Source organism: Rutidosis leptorrhynchoides, chromosome 4 (assembly GCF_046630445.1).
Source record: "Rutidosis leptorrhynchoides isolate AG116_Rl617_1_P2 chromosome 4, CSIRO_AGI_Rlap_v1, whole genome shotgun sequence".
NCBI classification, from domain to species: Eukaryota; Viridiplantae; Streptophyta; class Magnoliopsida; order Asterales; family Asteraceae; genus Rutidosis; species Rutidosis leptorrhynchoides.
The window spans coordinates 50785275-50809651 of record NC_092336.1 but is presented as its reverse complement, the minus strand read 5'-3'; the positions used below and the strand labels follow the sequence as shown (position 1 = coordinate 50809651).

The 24377-nt window shown below is 34.9% G+C and overlaps 1 long non-coding RNA gene across 1 annotated transcript; it reads left to right on the top strand.

The window, feature by feature from the left end:
- Positions 1–2760: 2760 nt before the first annotated feature.
- Positions 2761–3999, top strand: LOC139840247 (uncharacterized). Its single transcript, XR_011757285.1, has 3 exons — positions 2761–2853; positions 2947–3053; positions 3839–3999. It is a non-coding gene; the product is annotated as an uncharacterized lncRNA (long non-coding RNA).
- The last annotated feature ends 20378 nt before the right edge of the window (positions 4000–24377 follow it).

Below are 24377 nucleotides of genomic sequence, written 5' to 3'. Positions count from 1 at the left end.
GAATGGATTAGAAAGCTTGGAAGTAAATTAGTAAACTTGAAGGGATTTTTGAAGTGTTCTTGAAGTGTTCTTCCTATGATGATTATAGCTTGATTCTTGAAGTGATTTTTGATGAAGGTGATGATTAACTACTGGAAAAATACGTTCATAATAGTGTGTGTGTTGAGAGAGAATTAGAAAGAGAATTGGAAGTGAAATGGAGTGAATGATGAGTGGTAATTGGTGAGTGGTGAGTGGGGTTAAAAGGAGTTCTAGTTAGTTGACTAGCTCATGGTAGAAGTTAAAATTGATTAGTCATACATGACATAATCAAGAGTGTAATCCCATGCTAGTTCCTATTAGTATATACCCATAGTAAGTACGTTTTGAAGCTGTGTATAATACGGGTAAGAATACGACTAGAATTCTTGATGAAAGAAAAGAATGGGAAAGTAACTGTAACCATTTTCGTTAAGTATGAGTGTTTTGATATATGTCTTGAAGTCTTCCAAAAGTATTTTAATACATCTAAATACACTACATGTATATACATTTTAATTGAGTCGTTAAGTCATCGTTAGTCGTTACATGTAAGTGTTGTTTTGAAACCTTTAAGTTAACGATCTCAATTAATGTTGTTAACCCATTGTTTATTATATCTAATGAGATGTTAAATTATTATATTATCATGATATTATGATATATTAATATATCTTAATATGATATATATACATTTAAATGTCGTTACAACGATAATCGTTACATATATGTCTCGTTTCGAAATCCTTAAGTTAGTAGTCTTGTTTATATGTATATAACTCATTGTTAATATACTTATGGAGATACTTACTTATCATAATCTCATGTTAACCATATGTATATCCATATATATATCGTCATGTCGTTTTTACAAGTTTTAACGTTCGTGAATCGCCGGTCAACTTGGGTGGTCAATTGTCTATATGAAACATATTTCAATTAATCAAGTCTTAACAAGTTTGATTGCTTAACATGTTGGAAATATTTAATCATGTAAATATCAATCTCAATTAATATATATAAACATGGAAAAGTTCGGGTCACTACACAAGTGTACCTTAATATTTCCTAGTTTCGTTTCCTAGTCTGTTTGCTATCTCAGCATATGTCGCAATTTTTAGTTTTTATGTAATTTGCGATGCTGCTCACTTTCAAGTTGTACTTGTATGTTCATGATGTACTGAACTTTACATATTGAGTAATAAAATTTTGTTTTGCTGTTCAAAAAAAAAATTTCTTTTTTTTGGCAAAAAGTATCACTCATCAAAAATTTTCTTATAAAGAAGCAATTAGCACATAACATTAATGACTATAGGGAAAAACCCTATAGCCTCTCGAAGAAGTTAAAAACAGACTACAAACCGAAAAGCCAAGGCACGTGCTCCAGTGGCGAGTCTAGTGCTATGAGGGTGGGGTCCTTAAAACCACAACTTTGAAAAAAAAAATTACAATGTATTTTCAAATCGTACATTACACCACTAAATTTAACTATAAGACCCATATAATTTTAGGAATTATAGTTTTTTTTTTTTATGTAAACAACTACTAAATTACCTTTAAAATATAATTCGCTTTAAAAAATATTTTGAAACCCAATTGAGTTTTAATCCTGAATTCGTCACTGATGTGCCCCAACTTAGAAGAAAACAACTGAGAATTGATTAATTTTCAAATCTTCTTTCATTTTAAGTAAACGTCGATTTGTTGGCGACTTGACTATCGCTTATAGCGTATATTGAATTTCAATCATGATTTAAAACCTACTGAAATTTGATTCTACCATTTCGGAGAAATTTGATTTTACCATTTGGGAGCTGAGGGTAGTAGTAGATGTAAAATTTGAGGTATACATTTTAGGACAAACGTGGGAGATATAGTCATAGAGATAGTTCGGAGTATCCGAATATAATTTTATGTAGTGTATATTTATGTTATTAACGAGTGGTGATGCTCGCGCATTGTTGTGGAAAATAATTTCGTTCTATACCTTAAATACTTTTTTTAATAGACCCCCAAATGAATTTTTTATTTTTTATTTTTTAAAAATCATTTAAGACACGCTAAAAAAACATGACAAAATTACTGAAATCATCCTTATGGTTTTACACTGATTTCTGATACATTACCTGTGTTTTTTTAAAAATGTATCATCCTTATCGTTTGAAAACATTTCTGAAATCATCCATAGCCTAAACCGACGTGTGAATTAGATGGAATTAGGCATCATGTGCCTACTACGTGATGAGCAAAAAGGGTATTACATTGCATTCCAACCCTTTAATCATACGGTGTCTCTTCACTTTACATTCTTTTTTAATTCGAAACACACCATAACCATTAAAACCCGAACATTAGAACTTTGCATCAGTTCTTTTATGATTGAAACCCTAACATCAATGGAGAGCGACAAGTACCAGACTAGAGGAGACGATGAGGATTACTATGTCAAGGATTTAAATGTCTGTTACGGTATGTAAATTACGTTGTCATCAATTATTATAAATCTACCTAAATAATGTTAAATGCACTAAGGGTGCGTTTGGTTGGTGTCATTTCATGAGTTTCATGGGATTTGCATTTGAAATCCAGTGAAATGATGTGTTTGGTTGAAGTTTTTGAGAATGGGATTTGCATTTAAAATGATACGTACAAGGGATTCTTAAATCCTTGGGGTTGGGGGAGGATTTCAAATCCCTGATGTCTTCTCTTACAAAACCCACCCACTTTTCTTCTTTCCCTAAAAAATCTCTATCTTCCCCATTACTAAATCTATCTCAGTTCCATTAAACTATCAACTCCACTTTCTCTCCATAAAAATTTATTACGGAGTACAAGGTAAAGATTCAATTTTTTTTTTTTTTTAATTTCTTCTTCTATCCAATTCTATCTGCAAAGGGCATCTAATTGCAAATTTCTTAATTTTTTTAGGTTAAACAATATAACCTAATATCAAATACGGAGTATCAAGGTTTGATTCAAGTTGACTTGCTTATTGATTATATCTCAATCGTTAAGTTTCATATTCTTCATTTCAGGTAACTTTATGAAACTCTAATAATTGTTTTCCACTGCTATTGTTTCCATATTCTTCATTTCAGGTAACTTTATGAAACTAATAAAGTTCCATAAACTGTATGACTTAATTTATCTTTGTTTTCTTGCAAGTTTTGTTTTTATTCAAATCGTTACCTGCACAATAGTTTTTTATGTAGAGAGATAAAAATAGAAATTTGGTGTGTGAACTGGTCTTTTTGTTAGTGTTTGTTCTTATCATTTTTTTTTGATGAAGATAGAACTATTGAAGTAATTGTGATTTTGTAAAAGAAAGAAGATGATGTATTTTGGTTTTGAAATCCTTTGGATGAAATTCTTGAACCAAACAGGGTATGGGATTTCAAATACTAGGATTTTAAATGGGATTATAGCCAAAATGCCCATTCCCAGCAAGTTTCTTGCGCTGGAGCCCAAAAAAAAAATTGCCAGGTTGCCCTCGCAAGACGCAAGGTGCCTTGCGAGTTGCCCTCGCAAGGCGCAAGATTGCGTCCTTGCGTCTTGCGAACTTGCGACCTTATCTGATCAGATGTTGGATTTTCAGATAAGATTTAGTGAGATTTCTTAGATTTTTGTCGGATAAGATTTTACCCTATTTATAGTATAACCCTGGAACATGTTATTGCACAGTCTCATAAAAATTCCATCCTTGTGCAATTCATTGATTAAAAGCACTTTAAGGTACTAATTTAAGCATTTTTCTTCACTAATTATAGTATTTATTATTTGTTTGTATGATAATTATTTTTAATTAGTTTGTTATTTACAGTTAATCTCAGTTAATATCCAAGGACAGAAGAGCTAGAGCTTCACACCGACCATCACAAGGAGAGTCATCACAACAAGTTGCTGAAAGACGACGACTATTAGCCGACCGTCCCATTCTTCCTGGTATTAACGTTGTTGCTCAAGGTGGTTTTTCCGCGTACTGACTGGGAATAGATGTTGGAGCTTTTCTATATCGTCAAGTTAATGAGTACTATCCCAGATTTGTTAGGGAATTCTATGCTAACTATGTGTTTGATCCACGTAAACTGAAATGTGTTCACGTGAACATGTTTGGTTATTGATATTGCTCAATAACATCATATATATCTATCGCAATATCGTGTGAAAATGCTCTAGAATCAAGGATAATGAAGGCGTTTCTACAAGTGATAGGCCAAGATATGCAAATTTGTATCGGAGATGATTTATAAAGAGTTTTGATGATTTATGACCTTGGTTGATCCCGATACGAGTTAAGGTCTATTTAGTGCTCTAAAATGGTAAAACAAAGCTTCAAATGTGTTAGGCTTCGTCCAAATGAAAGAAGACTGAAAACAAAACGAGACAGTAGCTTTCTTTACACTTGGATGCCGTCCGGGGCTTTGGGACGCCGTCCAGCGCTTTATTCTTGGACGCCGTCCGGGGAATTGGGACGCCGTCTAGCTCTTTACAACGGGACGCCGTCCAGCCTTTAGGACGCCGTCCAGAAGTAGGTTTCAGCCACTTTTGACTTTCTGACCTACTTTCTCCACTTTAAAAGCTACTGATTGAGGAACTGTTTTATCACATACGAAACCAGAGGTTACAGAAACGATTTTGGGAGCAAATTTGGTGAACTCCAAGCTCTTGGAAGAGGCTCAACATCAAGTCTTCAAAGATCAAAACCTTCTCCATCCAAGATTCATTCTCTAGTAGGTTGTTTTTGAAATGTCCCGTTCTTATTGATTAAAAACGTTCCATATTAATTGATTTCGTTGCGAGGTTTTGACCTCTATATGAGACGTTTTTCAAAGACTGCATTCATTTTTAAAACAAACCATAACCTTTATTTCATAAATAAAGGTTTAAAAAGCTTTACGTAGATTATCAAATAATGATAATCTAAAATATCCTGTTTACACACGACCATTACATAATGGTTTAAAATACAAATATGTTACATCGAAATCAGTTTCTTGAATGCAGTTTTTACACAATATCATACAAACATGGACTCCAAATCTTGTCCTTATTTTAGTATGCAACAGCGAAAGCTCTTAATATTCACCTGAGAATAAACATGCTTTAAACGTCAACAAAAATGTTGGTGAGTTATAGGTTTAACCTATATATATCAAATCGTAACAATAGACCACAAGATTTCATATTTCAATACACATCCCATACATAGAGATAAAAATCATTCATATGGTGAACACCTGGTAACCGACAATAACAAGATGCATATATAAGAATATCCCCATCATTCCGGGACACCCTTCGGATATGATATAAATTTCGAAGTACTAAAGCATCCGGTACTTTGGATGGGGTTTGTTAGGCCCAATAGATCTATCTTTAGGATTCGCGTCAATTAGGGTGTCTGTTCCCTAATTCTTAGATTACCAGATTTAATAAAAAGGGGCATATTCGATTTTGATAATTCAACCATAGAATGTAATTTCACGTACTTGTGTCTATTTTGTAAATCATTTATAAAACCTGCATGTATTCTCATCCCAAAAATATTAGATTTTAAAAGTGGGACTATAACTCACTTTCACAGATTTTTACTTCGTCGGGAAGTAAGACTTGGCTACTGGTTGATTCACGAACCTATAACAATATATACATATATATCAAAGTATGTTCAAAATATATTTACAACACTTTTAACATATTTTGATGTTTTAAGTTTATTAAGTCAGCTGTCCTCGTTAGTAACCTACAACTAGTTGTCCACAGTTAGATGTACAGAAATAAATCGATAAATATTATCTTGAATCAATCCACGACCCAGTGTATACGTATCTCAGTATTGATCACAACTCAAACTATATATATTTTGGAATCAACCTCAACCCTGTATAGCTAACTCCAACATTCACATATAGAGTGTCTATGGTTGTTCCGAAATATATATAGATGTGTCGACATGATAGGTCGAAACATTGTATACGTGTCTATGGTATCTCAAGATTACATAATATACAATACAAGTTGATTAAGTTATGGTTGGAATAGATTTGTTACCAATTTTCACGTAGCTAAAATGAGAAAAATTATCCAATCTTGTTTTACCCATAACTTCTTCATTTTAAATCCGTTTTGAGTGAATCAAATTGCTATGGTTTCATATTGAACTATATTTTATGAATCTAAACAGAAAAAGTATAGATTTATAGTCGGAAAAATAAGTTACAAGTCGTTTTTGTAAAGGTAGTCATTTCAGTCGAAAGAACGACGTCTAGATGACCATTTTAGAAAACATACTTCCACTTTGAGTTTAACCATAATTTTTGGATATAGTTTCATGTTCATAATAAAAATCATTTTCTCAGAATAACAACTTTTAAATCAAAGTTTATCATAGTTTTTAATTAACTATCCCAAAACAGGCCGCGGTGTTACTACGACGGCGTAAATCCGGTTTTACGGTGTTTTTCGTGTTTCCAGGTTTTAAATCATTAAGTTAGCATATCATATAGATATAGAACATGTGTTTAGTTGATTTTAAAAGTCAAGTTAGAAGGATTAACTTTTGTTTGCCAACAAGTTTAGAATTAACTAAACTATGTTCTAGTGATTACAAGTTTAAACCTTCGAATAAGATAGCTTTATATGTATGAATCGAATGATGTTATGAACATCATTACTACCTTAATTTCCTTGGATAAACCTACTGTAAAAGTGAAAAATGGATCTAGCTTCAATGGATCCTTGGATGGCTCGAAGTTCTTGAAGCAGAATCATGACACGAAAACAAGTTCAAGTAAGATCATCACTTGAAATAAGATTGTTATAGTTATAGAAATTGAACCAAAGTTTGAATATGATTATTACCTTGTATTAGAATGATAACCTACTGTAAGAAACAAAGATTTCTTGAGGTTGGATGATCACCTTACAAGATTGGAAGTGAGCTAGCAAACTTGAAAGTATTCTTGATTTTATGAAACTAGAACTTTTGGAATTTATGAAGAACACTTAGAACTTGAAGATAGAACTTGAGAGAGATCAATTAGATGAAGAAAATTGAAGAATGAAAGTGTTTGTAGGTGTTTTTGGTCGTTGGTGTATGGATTAGATATAAAGGATATGTAATTTTGTTTTCATGTAAATAAGTCATGAATGATTACTCATATTTTTGTAATTTTATGAGATATTTCATGCTAGTTGCCAAATGATGGTTCCCACATGTGTTAGGTGACTCACATGGGCTGCTAAGAGCTGATCATTGGAGTGTATATACCAATAGTACATACATCTAAAAGCTGTGTATTGTACGAGTACGAATACGGGTGCATACGAGTAGAATTGTTGATGAAACTGAACGAGGATGTAATTGTAAGCATTTTTGTTAAGTAGAAGTATTTTGATAAGTGTATTGAAGTCTTTCAAAAGTGTATAAATACATATTAAAACACTACATGTATATACATTTTAACTGAGTCGTTAAGTCATCGTTAGTCGTTACATGTAAGTGTTGTTTTGAAACCTTTAGGTTAACGATCTTGTTAAATGTTGTTAACTCAATGTTTATAATATCGAATGAGATTTTAAATTATTATATTATCATGATATTATCATGTATGAATATCTCTTAATATGATATATATACATTAAATGTCTTTACAACGATAATCGTTACATATATGTCTCGTTTAAAAATCATTAAGTTAGTAGTCTTGTTTTTACATATGTAGTTCATTGTTAATATACTTTATGATATGTTTTCTTATCATAGTATCATGTTAACTATATATATATATATATATATATATATATATATATATATATATATATATATATATATATATATATATATATATATATCCATATATATGTCATCATATAGTTTTTACAAGTTTTAACGTTCGTGAATCACCGATCAACTTGGGTGGTCAATTGTCTATATGAAACATATTTCAATTAATCAAGTCTTAACAAGTTTGATTGCTTAACATGTTGGAAACATTTAATCATGTAAATATCAATCTCAATTAATATATATAAACATGGAAAAGTTCGGGTCACTACAGTACCTACCCGTTAAATAAATTTCGTCCCGAAATTTTAAGCTGTTGAAGGTGTTAACGAATCTTCTGGAAATAGATGCGGGTATTTCTTCTTCATCTGATCTTCACGCTCCCAGGTGAACTCGGGTCCTCTACGAGCATTCCATCGAACCTTAACAATTGGTATCTTGTTTTGCTTAAGTCTTTTAACCTCACGATCCATTATTTCGACGGGTTCTTCGATGAATTGAAGTTTTTCGTTGATTTGGATTTCATCTAATGGAATAGTGAGATCTTCTTTAGCAAAACATTTCTTCAAATTCGAGACGTGGAAAGTGTTATGTACAGCCGCGAGTTGTTGAGGTAACTCTAGTCGGTAATTTACTGGTCCGACACGATCAATAATCTTGAATGGTCCAATATACCTTGGATTTAATTTCCCTCGTTTACCAAATCGAACAACGCCTTTCCAAGGTGCAACTTTAAGCATGACCATCTCTCCAATTTCAAATTCTATATCTTTTCTTTTAATGTCAGCGTAGCTCTTTTGTCGACTTTGGGCGGTTTTCAACCGTTGTTGAATTTGGATGATCTTCTCGGTAGTTTCTTGTATAATCTCCGGACCCGTAATCTATCTATCCCCCACTTCACTCCAACAAATAGGAGACCTGCACTTTCTACCATAAAGTGCTTCAAACGGCGCCATCTCAATGCTTGAATGGTAGCTGTTGTTGTAGGAAAATTCTGCTAACGGTAGATGTCGATCCCAACTGTTTCCGAAATCAATAACACATGCTCGTAGCATGTCTTCAAGCATTTGTATCGTCCTTTCGCTCTGCCCATCAGTTTGTGGATGATAGGCAGTACTCATATCTAGACGAGTTCCTAATGCTTGCTGTAATGTCTGCCAGAATCTTGAAATAAATCTGCCATCCCTATCAGAGATAATAGAGATTGGTATTCCATGTCTGGAGATGACTTCCTTCAAATACAGTCGTGCTAACTTCTCCATCTTGTCATCTTCTCTTATTGGCAGGAAGTGTGCCGATTTGGTGAGACGATCAACTATTACCCAAATAGTATCAAAACCACTTGCAGTCCTTGGCAATTTAGTGATGAAATCCATGGTAATATTTTCCCATTTCCATTCCGGGATTTCGGGTTGTTGAAGTAGACCTGATGGTTTCTGATGCTCAGCTTTGACCTTAGAACACGTCAAACATTCTCCTACGTATTTAGCAACATCGGCTTTCATACCCGGCCACCAAAAATGTTTCTTGAGATCCTTGTACATCTTCCCCGTTCCAGGATGTATTGAGTATCTGGTTTTATGAGCTTCTCTAAGTACCATTTCTCTCATATCTCCAAATTTTGGTACCCAAATCCTTTCAGCCCTATACCGGGTTCCGTCTTCCCGAATATTAAGATGCTTCTCCGATCCTTTGGGTATTTCATCCTTTAAATTTCCCTCTTTTAAAACTCATTGTTGCGCCTCCTTTATTTGAGTAGTAAGGTTATTATGAATCATTATATTCATAGATTTTACTCGAATGGGTTCTCTGTCCTTCCTGCTCAAGGCATCGGCTACCACATTTGCCTTCCCCGGGTGGTAACGAATCTCAAAGTCGTAATCATTCAATAATTCAATCCACCTACGCTGCCTCATATTCAGTTGTTTCTGATTAAATATGTGTTGAAGACTTTTGTGGTCGGTATATATAATACTTTTGACCCCATATAAGTAGTGCCTCCAAGTCTTTAATGCAAAAACAACCGCGCCTAATTCCAAATCATGCGTCGTATAATTTTGTTCGTGAATCTTCAATTGTCTAGACGCATAAGCAATCACCTTCGTTCGTTGCATTAATACACAACCGAGACCTTGCTTTGATGCATCACAATAAATCACAAAATCATCATTCCCTTCAGGCAATGACAATATAGGTGCCGTAGTTAGCTTTTTCTTCAATAACTGAAACGCTTTCTCTTGTTCATCATTCCATTCAAATTTCTTCCCTTTATGCGTTAATGCAGTCAAGGGTTTTGCTATTCTGGAAAAGTCTTGGATGAACCTTCTGTAGTAACCAGCTAGTCCTAAAAACTGGCGTATGTGTTTCGGAGTTTTCGGGGTTTCCCACTTTTCAACAGTTTCTATCTTTGCCGGATCCACCTTAATACCTTCTTTGTTCACTATGTGACCGAGGAATTGAACTTCTTCCAACCAAAATGCACACTTTGAAAACTTAGCGTACAATTCTTCCTTCCTCAATACTTCTAACACCTTTCTCAAATGGTCACCGTGTTCTTGGTCATTCTTTGAGTAAATAAGTATGTCATCAATGAAAACAATGACAAACTTGTCAAGGTATGGTCCACACACTCGGTTCATAAGGTCCATGAACACAGCTGGTGCATTAGTTAAACCAAACGGCATGACCATAAACTCGTAATGACCGTAACGTGTTCTGAAAGCAGTCTTTGGAATATCATCTTCTTTCACCTGCATTTGATGATACCCGGAACGTAAGTCAATCTTTGAATAAACAGACGAGCCTTGTAGTTGATCAAATAAGTCGTCGATTCTCGGTAGTGGGTAGCGGTTCTTGATGGTAAGTTTGTTCAACTCTCGGTAGTCGATACACAACCTGAATGTACCATCTTTCTTCTTGACAAACAAAACAGGAGCTCCCCACGGTGATGTGCTTGGTCGAATGAAACCACGCTCTAAAAGTTCTTGTAATTGGCTTTGCAGTTCTTTCATCTCGCTGGGTGCGAGTCTGTAAGGAGCACGAGCTATTGGTGCAGCTCCTGGTACAAGATCTATTTGAAATTCAACGGATCGATGTGGGGGTAATCCCGGTAATTCTTTCGGAAATACATCGGGAAATTCTTTTGCAATGGGAACATCATTGATGCTCTTTTCTTCAGTTTGTACTTTCTCGACGTGTGCTAGAACAGCGTAGCAACCTTTTCTTATTAGTTTTTGTGCCTTCAAATTACTAATAAGATGTAGCTTCGTGTTGCCCTTTTCTCCGTACACCATTAAGGGTTTTCCTTTTTCTCTTATAATGCGAATTGCATTTTTGTAACAAACGATCTCCGCTTTCACTTCTTTCAACCAGTCCATACCGATTATCACATCAAAACTCCCTAACTCTACTGGTATCAAATCAATCTTAAATGTTTCGCTAACCAGTTTAATTTCTCGATTCCGACATATATTATCTGCTGAAATTAATTTACCATTTGCTAATTCGAGTAAAAATTTACTATCCAAAGGCGTCAATGGACAACTTAATTTAGCACAAAAATCTCTACTCATATAGCTTCTATCCGCACCCGAATCAAATAAAACGTAAGCAGATTTATTGTCAATAAGAAACGTACCCGTAACAAGCTCCGGGTCTTCCTGTGCCTCTATCGCATTAATATTGAAAACTCTTCCATGGCCTTGTCCATTCGTGTTCTCCTGGTTCGGGCAATTTCTAATAATGTGGCCTGGTTTTCCACATTTATAACAAACTACATTGGCATAACTTGCTCCGACACTACTTGCTCCGCCATTACTCGTTCCGACACCATTTGTTCCTTTCATTCTATTAGCCCCTGGTCCGTAGACCTCACACTTCACCGCGCTATGACCATTTCTTTTACACTTGTTGCAAAATTTGGTGCAGAACTCCGAGTGATTCTTTTCACACCTTTGGCATAGCTGCTTCTGATTGTTGTTGTTGTTGCGGTTATTATTGTTGTTGGGATGATTGTTGTAGTTGCTGTTATTGTTGTTGTTGTTGTTGTTGTTGTTGGGCCGTTTGTTGTAGTTGCGATTGATGTTGCGATTGTTGGGATAATTGTTGCGATTATTGTTGTAATTACTGTTGTTGTTGTATTGGTGATTCTTATCACCGTTTTCCTCCCACTTTCTTTTGACTTGCTTCACATTGGCCTCTTCAGCAGTCTGTTCTTTAATTCTTTCTTCAATCTGGTTCACTAGTTTGTGAGCCATTCTACATGCCTGTTGTATGGAGGCGGGCTCGTGTGAACTTATATCTTCTTGGATTCTTTCCGGTAATCCTTTCACAAACGCGTCGATCTTCTCTTCCTCATCTTCGAATGCTCCCGGACACAATAGGCACAATTCTGTGAATCGTCTTTCGTACGTGGTAATATCAAATCCTTGGGTTCGTAACCCTCTAAGTTCTGTCTTGAGCTTATTGACCTCGGTTCTGGGACGGTACTTCTCGTTCATCAAGTGCTTGAATGCTGACCACGGTAGTGCGTACGCATCATCTTGTCCCACTTGCTCTAGATAGGTATTCCACCATGTTAACGCAGAACCTGTGAAGGTATGCGTAGCGTACTTCACTTTGTCCTCTTCAGTACACTTACTTATGGCAAACACCGATTCAACCTTCTCGGTCCACCGTTTCAATCCGATCGGTCCTTCGGTTCCATCAAATTCCAAAGGTTTGCAGGCAGTGAATTCTTTGTAGGTGCATCCTACATGATTTCCTGTACTGCTAGATCCAAGGTTATTGTTGGTATGTAGCGCAGCCTGTACTGCGGCTATGTTTGAAGCTAGAAAAGTACGGAATTCCTCTTCATTCATATTCACGGTGTGTCGAGTAGTCGGTGCCATTTCCTTCAAAATAGTTAAATGGAACAAGTTAATCATACAGAATATTAAGAGTAGTTAATAGTATTTCGTAGCATAATATGAACTCATTTATAAAAGCTTTTTCTTCATATTAGCGTTTTATAAGTTTAAATTCGGGTAGTACCTACCCGTTAAGTTCATACTTAGTAGCTAATATACAATTCAACTACTACAATTCTATATGAAAAACTGATTGTAATAATATTTCGCGTTCAAACTTTTATACAATATTTTACAAACTTACAATACCGCTTATTTTACATAAAGCATGAAATATAGCACACAATAACTTTGATACAAGATAGTTGTGAAGACAATTCTAGCTAGTACACAAGTCGTTCGGCAAAGGCAATAAAGACACGTAATTCATACGTCCAGAAACAAGTCATGCATTCTGGTTTTACTAGGACTACTTCCCATCCTTGGTCTTGTGCAACATAACCGTTATGGCTGTTGATAAGACAGCGTGTTGTAACGTCATCAAAGGGACGAGGGTTACGTAATGTCCAACAGTCCCGTAATAATCTAAAAACCTCATTTCTTACCCCAATTACCGACTCCGTCACTTGTGGAAACGTTTTGTTTAATAGTTGTAGCCCGATGTTCTTGTTCTCACTTTGGTGAGAAGCGAACATTACTAATCCGTAAGCATAACATGCTTCTTTATGTTGCATGTTAGCCGCTTTTTCTAAATCACGAAGTCCAATATTCGGATATATTGAGTCAAAATAATTTCTTAACCCGTTGCGTAAAATAGCATTTGGGTTCCCCGCAATATATGCGTCAAAGTAAACACATCGTAACTTATGGGTTTCCCAATGTGATATCCCCCATCTTTCAAACGAAAGTCTCTTATAAACCAAGACATTCTTGGAACGTTCTTCGAATGTCTTACAAACTGATCTCGCCTTAAATAGTTGTGCCGAAGAATTCTGGCCGACTCTAGACAAGATTTCATCAATCATGTCTCCGGGTAGGTCTCTTAAAATATTGGGTTGTCTATCCATTTTGTGTTTTTAAACTGTAAAATAGACAAGAGTTAGTTTCATAAAAAAATACTTATTAATACAAGCAATTTTTAGATATATCATAAAGCATAAGAACACTATATTACATATATTACACCACACGAATACAACTATCTTACTCCGACTCGCTCGTTTCTTCTTCTTCGGTTTTGGTTCATTTTGCCAAGTTTCTAGGGATATATGATGTTCCCCTAATACGAGCCGTCGTTGTCCACATTGGTTTAGAAAAACCTGGTGGTTTAGAGGTTCCCGGGTCATTGTTACAACTTAAGGACTTCGGGGGTTGACGATACATATAAAGTTCATCGGGGTTGGAATTAGATTTCTCTATTTTTATGCCCTTTCCCTTATTATTTTCTTTTGCCTTTTTAAATTCAGTTGGGGTAATTTCTATAACATCATCGGAATTCTCGTCGGAATCCGATTCATCGGAGAATTGGTAATCCTCCCAATATTTTGCTTCCTTGGCGGAAACACCATTGACCATAATTAACTTTGGTCGGTTGGTTGAGGATTTTCTTTTACTTAACCGTTTTATTATTTCCCCCACCGGTTCTATTTCTTCATCCGGTTCCGATTCTTCTTCCGGTTCCGATTCTTCTTCCGGTTCCGACACTTCTTCTGGTTCCTCTTCGGGAACTTGTGAATCAGTCCACAAATCATTCCAATTTACATTTGACTCTTCATTATTATTAGGTGAGTCAATGGGACTTGTTCTAGAGGTAGACATCTATCACATAATATCAAACACGTTAAGAGATTAATATATCACATAATATTCATATGTTAAAAATATATAGTTTCCAACAAAAATGTTAAGCAATCATTTTTAAAGAAAACACGGTCGAAGTCCAGACTCACTAATGCATCCTAACAAACTCGATAAGACACACTAATGCAAATTTTCTGGTTCTCTAAGACCAACGCTCGGATACCAACTGAAATGTCCCGTTCTTATTGATTAAAAACGTTCCATATTAATTGATTTCGTTGCGAGGTTTTGACCTCTATATGAGACGTTTTTCAAAGACTGCATTCATTTTTAAAACAAACCATAACCTTTATTTCAAAAATAAAGGTTTAAAAAGCTTTACGTAGATTATCAAATAATGATAATCTAAAATATCCTGTTTACACACGACCATTACATAATGGTTTACAATACAAATATGTTACATCGAAATCAGTTTCTTGAATGCAGTTTTTACACAATATCATACAAACATGGACTCCAAATCTTGTCCTTATTTTAGTATGCAACAGCGAAAGCTCTTAATATTCACCTGAGAATAAACATGCTTTAAACGTCAACAAAAATGTTGGTGAGTTATAGGTTTAACCTATATATATCAAATCGTAACAATAGACCACAAGATTTCATATTTCAATACACATCCCATACATAGAGATAAAAATCATTCATATGGTGAACACCTGGTAACCGACAATAACAAGATGCATATATAAGAATATCCCCATCATTCCGGGACACCCTTCGGATATGATATAAATTTCGAAGTACTAAAGCATCCGGTACTTTGGATGGGGTTTGTTAGGCCCAATAGATCTATCTTTAGGATTCGCGTCAATTAGGGTGTCTGTTCCCTAATTCTTAGATTACCAGACTTAATAAAAAGGGGCATATTCGATTTTGATAATTCAACCATAGAATGTAATTTCACGTACTTGTGTCTATTTTGTAAATCATTTATAAAACCTGCATGTATTCTCATCCCAAAAATATTAGATTTTAAAAGTGGGACTATAACTCACTTTCACATATTTTTACTTCGTCGGGAAGTAAGACTTGGCTACTGGTTGATTCACGAACCTATAACAATATATACATATATATCAAAGTATGTTCAAAATATATTTACAACACTTTTAACATATTTTGATGTTTTAAGTTTATTAAGTCAGCTGTCCTCGTTAGTAACCTACAACTAGTTGTCCACAGTTAGATGTACAGAAATAAATCGATAAATATTATCTTGAATCAATCCACGACCCAGTGTATACGTATCTCAGTATTGATCACAACTCAAACTATATATATTTTGGAATCAACCTCAACCCTGTATAGCTAACTCCAACATTCACATATAGAGTGTCTATGGTTGTTCCGAAATATATATAGATGTGTCGACATGATAGGTCGAAACATTGTATACGTGTCTATGGTATCTCAAGATTACATAATATACAATACAAGTTGATTAAGTTATGGTTGGAATAGATTTGTTACCAATTTTCACGTAGCTAAAATGAGAAAAATTATCCAATCTTGTTTTACCCATAACTTCTTCATTTTAAATCCGTTTTGAGTGAATCAAATTGCTATGGTTTCATATTGAACTATATTTTATGAATCTAAACAGAAAAAGTATAGATTTATAGTCGGAAAAATAAGTTACAAGTCGTTTTTGTAAAGGTAGTCATTTCAGTCGAAAGAACGACGTCTAGATGACCATTTTAGAAAACATACTTCCACTTTGAGTTTAACCATAATTTTTGGATATAGTTTCATGTTCATAATAAAAATCATTTTCTCAGAATAACAACTTTTAAATCAAAGTTTATCATAGTTTTTAATTAACTATCCCAAAACAGCCCGCGGTGTTACTACGACGGCGTAAATCCGGTTTTACGGTGTTTTTCGTGTTTCCAGGTTTTAAATCATTAAGTTAGCATATCATATAGATATAGAACATGTGTTTAGTTGATTTTAAAAGTCAAGTTAGAAGGATTAACTTTTGTTTGCGAACAAGTTTAGAATTAACTAAACTATGTTCTAGTGATTACAAGTTTAAACCTTCGAATAAGATAGCTTTATATGTATGAATCGAATGATGTTATGAACATCATTACTACCTTAATTTCCTTGGATAAACCTACTGGAAAAGTGAAAAATGGATCTAGCTTCAATGGATCCTTGGATGGCTCGAAGTTCTTGAAGCAGAATCATGACACGAAAACAAGTTCAAGTAAGATCATCACTTGAAATAAGATTGTTATAGTTATAGAAATTGAACCAAAGTTTGAATATGATTATTACCTTGTATTAGAATGATAACCTACTGTAAGAAACAAAGATTTCTTGAGGTTGGATGATCACCTTACAAGATTGGAAGTGAGCTAGCAAACTTGAAAGTATTCTTGATTTTATGAAACTAGAACTTTTGGAATTTATGAAGAACACTTAGAACTTGAAGATAGAACTTGAGAGAGATCAATTAGATGAAGAAAATTGAAGAATGAAAGTGTTTGTAGGTGTTTTTGGTCGTTGGTGTATGGATTAGATATAAAGGATATGTAATTTTGTTTTCATGTAAATAAGTCATGAATGATTACTCATATTTTTGTAATTTTATGAGATATTTCATGCTAGTTGCCAAATTATGGTTCCCACATGTGTTAGGTGACTCACATGGGCTGCTAAGAGCTGATCATTGGAGTGTATATACCAATAGTACATACATCTAAAAGCTGTGTATTGTACGAGTACGAATACGGGTGCATACGAGTAGAATTGTTGATGAAACTGAACGAGGATGTAATTGTAAGCATTTTTGTTAAGTAGAAGTATTTTGATAAGTGTATTGAAGTCTTTCAAAAGTGTATAAATACATATTAAAACACTACATGTATATACATTTTAACTGAGTCGTTAAGTCATCGTTAGTCGTTACATGTAAGTGTTGTTTTGAAACCTTTAGGTTAACGATCTTGTTAAATGTTGTTAACTCAATGTTTATAATATCGAATGAGATTTTAAATTATTATATTATCATGATATTATCATGTATGAATATCTCTTAATATGATATATATACATTAAATGTCTTTACAACGATAATCGTTACATATATGTCTCGTTTAAAAATCATTAAGTTAGTAGTCTTGTTTTTACATATGTAGTTCATTGTTAATATACTTTATGATATGTTTTCTTATCATAGTATCATGTTAACTATATATATATATATATATATATATATATATATCCATATATATGTCATCATATAGTTTTTACAAGTTTTAACGTTCGTGAATCACCGATCAACTTGGGTGGTCAATTGTCTATATGAAACATATTTCAATTAATCAAGTCTTAACAAGTTTGATTGCTTAACATGTTGGAAACATTTAATCATGTAAATATCAATCTCAATTAATATATATAAACATGGAAAAGTTCGGGTCACTACAGTTTTCTTGTTCTCCAACAATGAATTCTACTTATCAGTTGATTGTTATTTTGTTTGTAATTATGATTGTTGGCTAAACTCTATAATGTTTGTCTAGATAAATAACCGAGATGTTGAATGTTTACTTTTGATTGATTGTTATTATGCACGATAGTTTAATGTTTGAATACAAGAACCATTCTTGTTAAAGTTTAATCCTTTCGATTCAACTAATTGATATGTTCATTTGATTAAGAAACATCATCTTGTTAAATTAATGTATTGATTTACACCTAGTGACATGTGTTTATCCATCTTTTACCAAAAGGGATAAGTTGAGTTCAAATGGTCAGCTTACATAGGAATGTAAGAACGACTCTTGTAGACACTTTCGGATAGCCTAATTGATATGTGTAGTTATATAGGTGAACGATCAATTCCCTAGATTATATTATACATATTTTCATTACTCGATTCCATATAACTAATAGGTGTTAGTAATTTGCCTTATCTAGTGACGTTTATAGGGATCTTATTACCACCCTAAATTGATTACTTGGGTTGGGTGAATTGAGCATTTAACCGGACCAAGGGAATGAACTAGGCTAAATCATAAGTTGACATAGGAGTGGATCATGATCGACACACCATTGACTTGATCATTCTTCAAGTCTTTAGACTAGTTGAATTAGTTGAATACAAATAGGAGGTCTTAGATGACAAGAACATCACTTGCGTCTTGTAATCCCATTTGAGTGTTTACTCAAGACTACTCTTGGTAAACCGATCAATTAGTTCTCGTGCATAACCAATCAATCCGGTCTTAATCCTAAATAACATTCAACATCGAGGGTAAAAAGTCTAGATGAGCATTTTTCCTTAAATTGATATCAAAACTATCTTACTTGCTTTCTTTGCACTTATTTTCATCTTATAAACTTAAAAGACCAAAAATATTGTTTTTACATTTAACCTTCTCTGATTTGGCTAAATCGTTAAATAGCCACCAAAACATAAAACTTGTACCTTTAAGCTTCATTTACTTAGTTAATCATAATATAGTTTATAATTCTAGTTTGACTAATACAACTGTCTTTGGAACGATACACGGAACTAAACCAGTTATTATACTACTACACGATCGGGTACACTGCCCGTTAGTGTGTAGCAATCTCTAATCAGTATTTTTCCATATTATTTTATACAACAATTCATATACTACTTTCTGCACATCAGTTATTCCTACGATTGGACGTTGGAGGAGTTTGGTGAGATTCTGGATATTCCAGATGGAGATTTCAAGTTTTTCAGTCTTAGCAAGGATGTGAAAAAAGCCCCGAGGAGGTCAGCTACAGGAAATTCATTCTCCGCTTTTGGGTTTGTTTCGGGACTATGTAAACCTGGTTTTTACATGCCAAACAGTGGTCCTGTCATTATCAGGGAGGAAGATATTCAGGACCAGTATCAACAGATGATGAACGTCATCAAGAAGAATGTCATGTTTCGAGATGATGCTGATGTGGAGCTATCTGTAACTGATGTTTTGATTTTGATGTGTTTGCTCGAACAAATCCCAATTAATCTGGCATGTGTGGTTGCTAATCGGATGGCAGGATTGCCTGCAGCTGGTGGGAGTGGATTGCCGTATGGCATGTTGTTGAACAACTTCTTTGCTGATGAAGATGAGTTGGTGTATCCTTCTGATCGAGAGGTGTTGAATGCTCAGATTATGTATGCTGCTCCAATTTAATTAATCTTGGTTGATCTTGTAATAAAGTAGGTCGTAGGGCCTTTTGTACTACTTAGTTTGTGTGTTTGTAGTATGTCATTCTGGTTAATGAAATGGTATTTTAATTTTAGCCTATCTGTTTTATTGGTCATTTTAATTTCAGTACAAGTTCAAGGACGACGGGAGTAATTTGGTCAATAACTTTTATAAACTTACACTTAAGCAGTAACAAATAAAAGAACTCAAATTTAATTGAGTACCAAAAACTTTTATAGATGGACATATACATTAACAGAAGTTAAACAAATAAAAAAAAATCAAACAGCAGCAACAAAAAAATATTAATCATACCATACGCAAAGACGCAAATCAAACCTTGTGACTGGACGCAAGACGCAAATTTTATGGCTCTTGCGTTCTTGCGTCTTGCGTTTGTTATTATTAGGTTATAAACCTGATAATAACATTCACTTGACACACACACACTTACCCAGACGCAGAGAAACAAATTACGTGAAACCTAGCCAAACGCAAATACGCAAACCTCCATCATCTCCTCTCTCGTTCGAACAGTAGATCGTAACCACCATCACCACCTGCACTACCACCAGTTCATCCATCGTATTCACCACAACCACCACGTACCAGTGCCTACGTCACCAACTACGTCACCATCGTCTTCGTCTGCTTCATTTTAACTACGAAAGAAATCAAGAAATCAACCTAATAACAATGGCAAATCCTCAGGTTAGTTCTTCTTTCACTATATATGTTAGTTATATGGGAGTTGTATATCAATTTCATATGTTCATATATAAATGTGAAAATGTGCACACCAACTGTTCGATGAAATGTCTCTATGATAATCATCATTATTTAACCTTATTCTTGCTTTTTTTTAATTAATGGGGTATATTATCTCTTGTTTTGTATAGTTTTTTGGTGAAACAACAATTTGTTGCTGGTCAAAATAACTTGACTGTCCAGGACGCAAGGTTCATTTTGCGTCCTTGCGTTCCGGTTTATATATGGTAGCAAGACCAAATTTGCGACCTTGCGTACCTGTAGTTTAGGACGCAAGACCAATCTTGCGTATTTGTGTATATTATGCTGATGTTGTTATTGTTAATTCTACAGGGGTGGGTTGAAGGTAAACTGATGATGAAGAATAAAATAAGTATTATAGGTGATGTGAAGAAAGTAATGACCGAAAATCAAATAAAAATATTTAAAGAAACGTGTTTTGGTGTATGGTTAGATCTTGAATACATGGGAAATGATCCCGGACTTGTACGTGCAATGCTCCAACGTAAAACTGTACGGCCGGAAAGAATTGATGATGATAAGTACCCAGAGGAGCAAGATGACATATGGTTTAGATTCAAGCCTAATTTTTCTATTAGATTTGGTCGCCGTGAATTTTGTCTAGTAACGGGGTTTTTGTTTGGTACCCGTACGGATATGGCACATTACATCCCTAAAAATTATGAAAAGGAGACGGCTCTGATCAATCCTAGATTATCCTATTACGGTTAATCAAGGATTGAGTGCAATGAGGGGGTATAGTGGATGTCGATTATGGTTTTGGGACCTTATTGTCATATTTCGTTAAGTGCTAAACGATCAACAACCATGTCTCGGTCTTCGCAAATTACCTTAACCAAACAATGATTTATTCTCGGGCAAAGTCACGAGAGAAATCAATATGGCTAGGGCAACCCTTCCAGAATCAACAACCTAAAATGAGAGGCCAAGCTCCCTATTTATAAGTCCAGGAGTTACGCGGAAGTAAGTTGTGCGGGCACTTAGACATTCCGCATAAACACTGCGAGAAGCCTTCGCACTCTTTAATGTTCTGCGCAATCCCACCACATTCACACTGCGGTTCAATTGTCTTGTGCTTTCGCCTTCAAATGGCCTTTCGCACTGAATATATACATATACATAAGTATGTATACGATCAAGTCCTCCCAGTTTATTGTGTTACATTTTCGCAGAAAAAGTAAGACAATAAACTCTTAAAAAAGAAAAAGTTATAGTTTGTCCTTTTGTGCATATGATGCACGCACTACAGTGAGGCATAAAAGTATTATTATTTTTCCGTAACGGCTATTGTTGTATTTGCTGAGTTTTTATCTGCGCATATAGCCGTTAAGGGATTATACCGTTGAAATTACATTTTCCTCCATATATATAGAAGTTGATTATCATTTTTTCCATCATACTTTCTCTCTCCGTTATATCGATTCATTCACACAAACAACTTTCACATTTACTCATCATCATCATCATCATCATCATGAGGGTTTCTGAAATCGAAAAGAAAGATGACACAAAAGCATTTCTCGCAGAGAGGCTTAAGAGCCCCGAGTCAAACTCATCATCAAAGGCTGCACAAAAATCTCCTACCACCAGCGCTCAACGAACAACAATGACTCCCAGCAAATGACCCGCTACCTCTCCACTTACAGGATCCACGAAGAGGTTTACGCGGTCTAGCTCAGTTGTTCCACCTGCATCTGAGACTGGTAATGCGAATCGTCACATATTATAATTTGTATTTCCAATAACACCTATAGTGTTCTGTCATTTTAATATTTCTTCCTTCGTTTATATTCCTTATACGTGTTGCAGCAGAGACATCCATTACTCCACCACCATCTACACAGGCTAGTTCTCCACCAACCTTCGACTTATCCAAATATGAATACATCTGGCGCACTCCTCCCAGCGCAATAAAGTCAATCAAAATAGATGGCCTGCAGGGTTATCTATGCGCCTCTCCAGAAGCCGCACTGGACCAAAGGCAACATATGAAGCTTGCCCTTCCCCATGATCTATGCTCTGAACTTAGCAAACTTTCATACAGCGACTCATTCAACTGTTTCGCGCAGAACTTCTATATGACACTTGCATCTGCATATGATGCAATGTCCCGACAAGAGAAGTTTGCTGAAATTTTGAAGAAAGAACAAACCAAGCACGTAATCACACAGTCCCAACTCTCTTCCATCACCACGGAATTACAAACAACAAAAAATTCCGTGGATGATTTAAAAAAGCAACTTTCTGAAAAAGCAATTGAAATGGACAACCTTCAAGTCGCGCATGATACAATGAAAAACAAACTCTTGCGAACCCAAACTGAACTAACCGCAGCCTTATCCGCAAAAGCAACCGCAGAATCTAGCTTTGCGAAACTCCACGAACATTTGCCTGAACTTGGGCAAAAAATCATGGATTCTGCGGACGTTTCGCAGAAATTTGATACTTATGTGACTGCGCTACAACAACTTGAGCGAGTAAAATTTCTTCAGGAGGTTGGCAAGATTGTTGTTCTTCCGGAGCCAATGCCAGAGTATATTGAGAAATTAATCTGCCCTATTGAAGAGGCAGAATAGATGGTCGCATTGGCTAGGGAAGGAATCCGCGTTATCCCTATTCCAAAATTAGAAGCTATAAGTCAAAACAAGGATGCTCCCGTCGAAGACATCATTAGTTTAGACTTAACTACCCAAGAATAGGATTTCGCATTATGTAAGCGCATTTATAAGCGCGTTTTAATGATATGATTTGTTGTACCTTCCGCGGAACTTATAATAAAATTTTATTTATCAATTGCAATTGCCTTTAATTATATAGCGCTTTGATTATATCATTCATAATTACTAGCATTGTCCTTTGCAATTTCATTGTTTATTATTGTGCACATAACAAACAACTACTTTATGCGAAACAACCTGTATGCACGTGCTATTCTGCACATTATGAATCTTCTAAGTCCGCCGAAACGATCCTTAGGCAAAAATTTGTGTTTATTGCGAAGCATCCAAGTATGGATAGATCTAATACTTTGGGAGAAAGTTAACAAACTGAATTCCTTTCGCATACACGTCAAATTGTTTTCATTTAGCATCAAGTGCTCTTCTCCATCACTTGTTTGATTTCATTTATGGTTGTATTAAACGCGTTGTACTTTGAAATTACGCATAGACATACAATCATTATGATGAACAAAAACCTTTAGTTTTATTCATTTTACACAATATTGCAAACTTATTTGCTACACACATTAACATGAATCACTAGAATGCACATAAAATTTCGCATACTTTTGTTATTTACATATAATATCATTTCAACAAAGTAGCATGCCACGCGTTAGGTATATTGCGCCCTTCGATGTCTTGGAGTTTATAAGAGCCTGCTGCATTAATTCCCACTATCTGGTATGGTCCCTCCCAATTGGGTCCCAACTTCCCTTGTTTCTCAGCACGACTTGCTTCATTATTACGCAAAATCCATTCTCCAACATCAAAGGCTAATGCGCGCACCTTCTTGTTATAATACTTAGCAATTTGCTGCTTATTATTTGCCTCACGTATTGCGGCCATAAGCTTGCGTTCTTCAATGAAATTTATATTTTCACAAATGCCTTCCGCATTCGCACTTTCATCAAAATTAGCAACTCTGTGCGTTTCAACAAAGATTTCTGCGGGGATCATTGCTTCGGAACCATATACTAGGCTAAAAGGTGTTTCGCCTGTACTTTTCTTGAAAGTAGTGCGATGAGCCCATAGTACATTTGAAAGTTCATCAACCCATCCTTTCCGCTTTTCATTCAAACGTTTTTTAATACCGCTAACAATGTCGCGGTTAGTGACTTCACACAATCCATTTGCTTGCGGATGTGCCACAGATGTGAATCTTTGAATTATA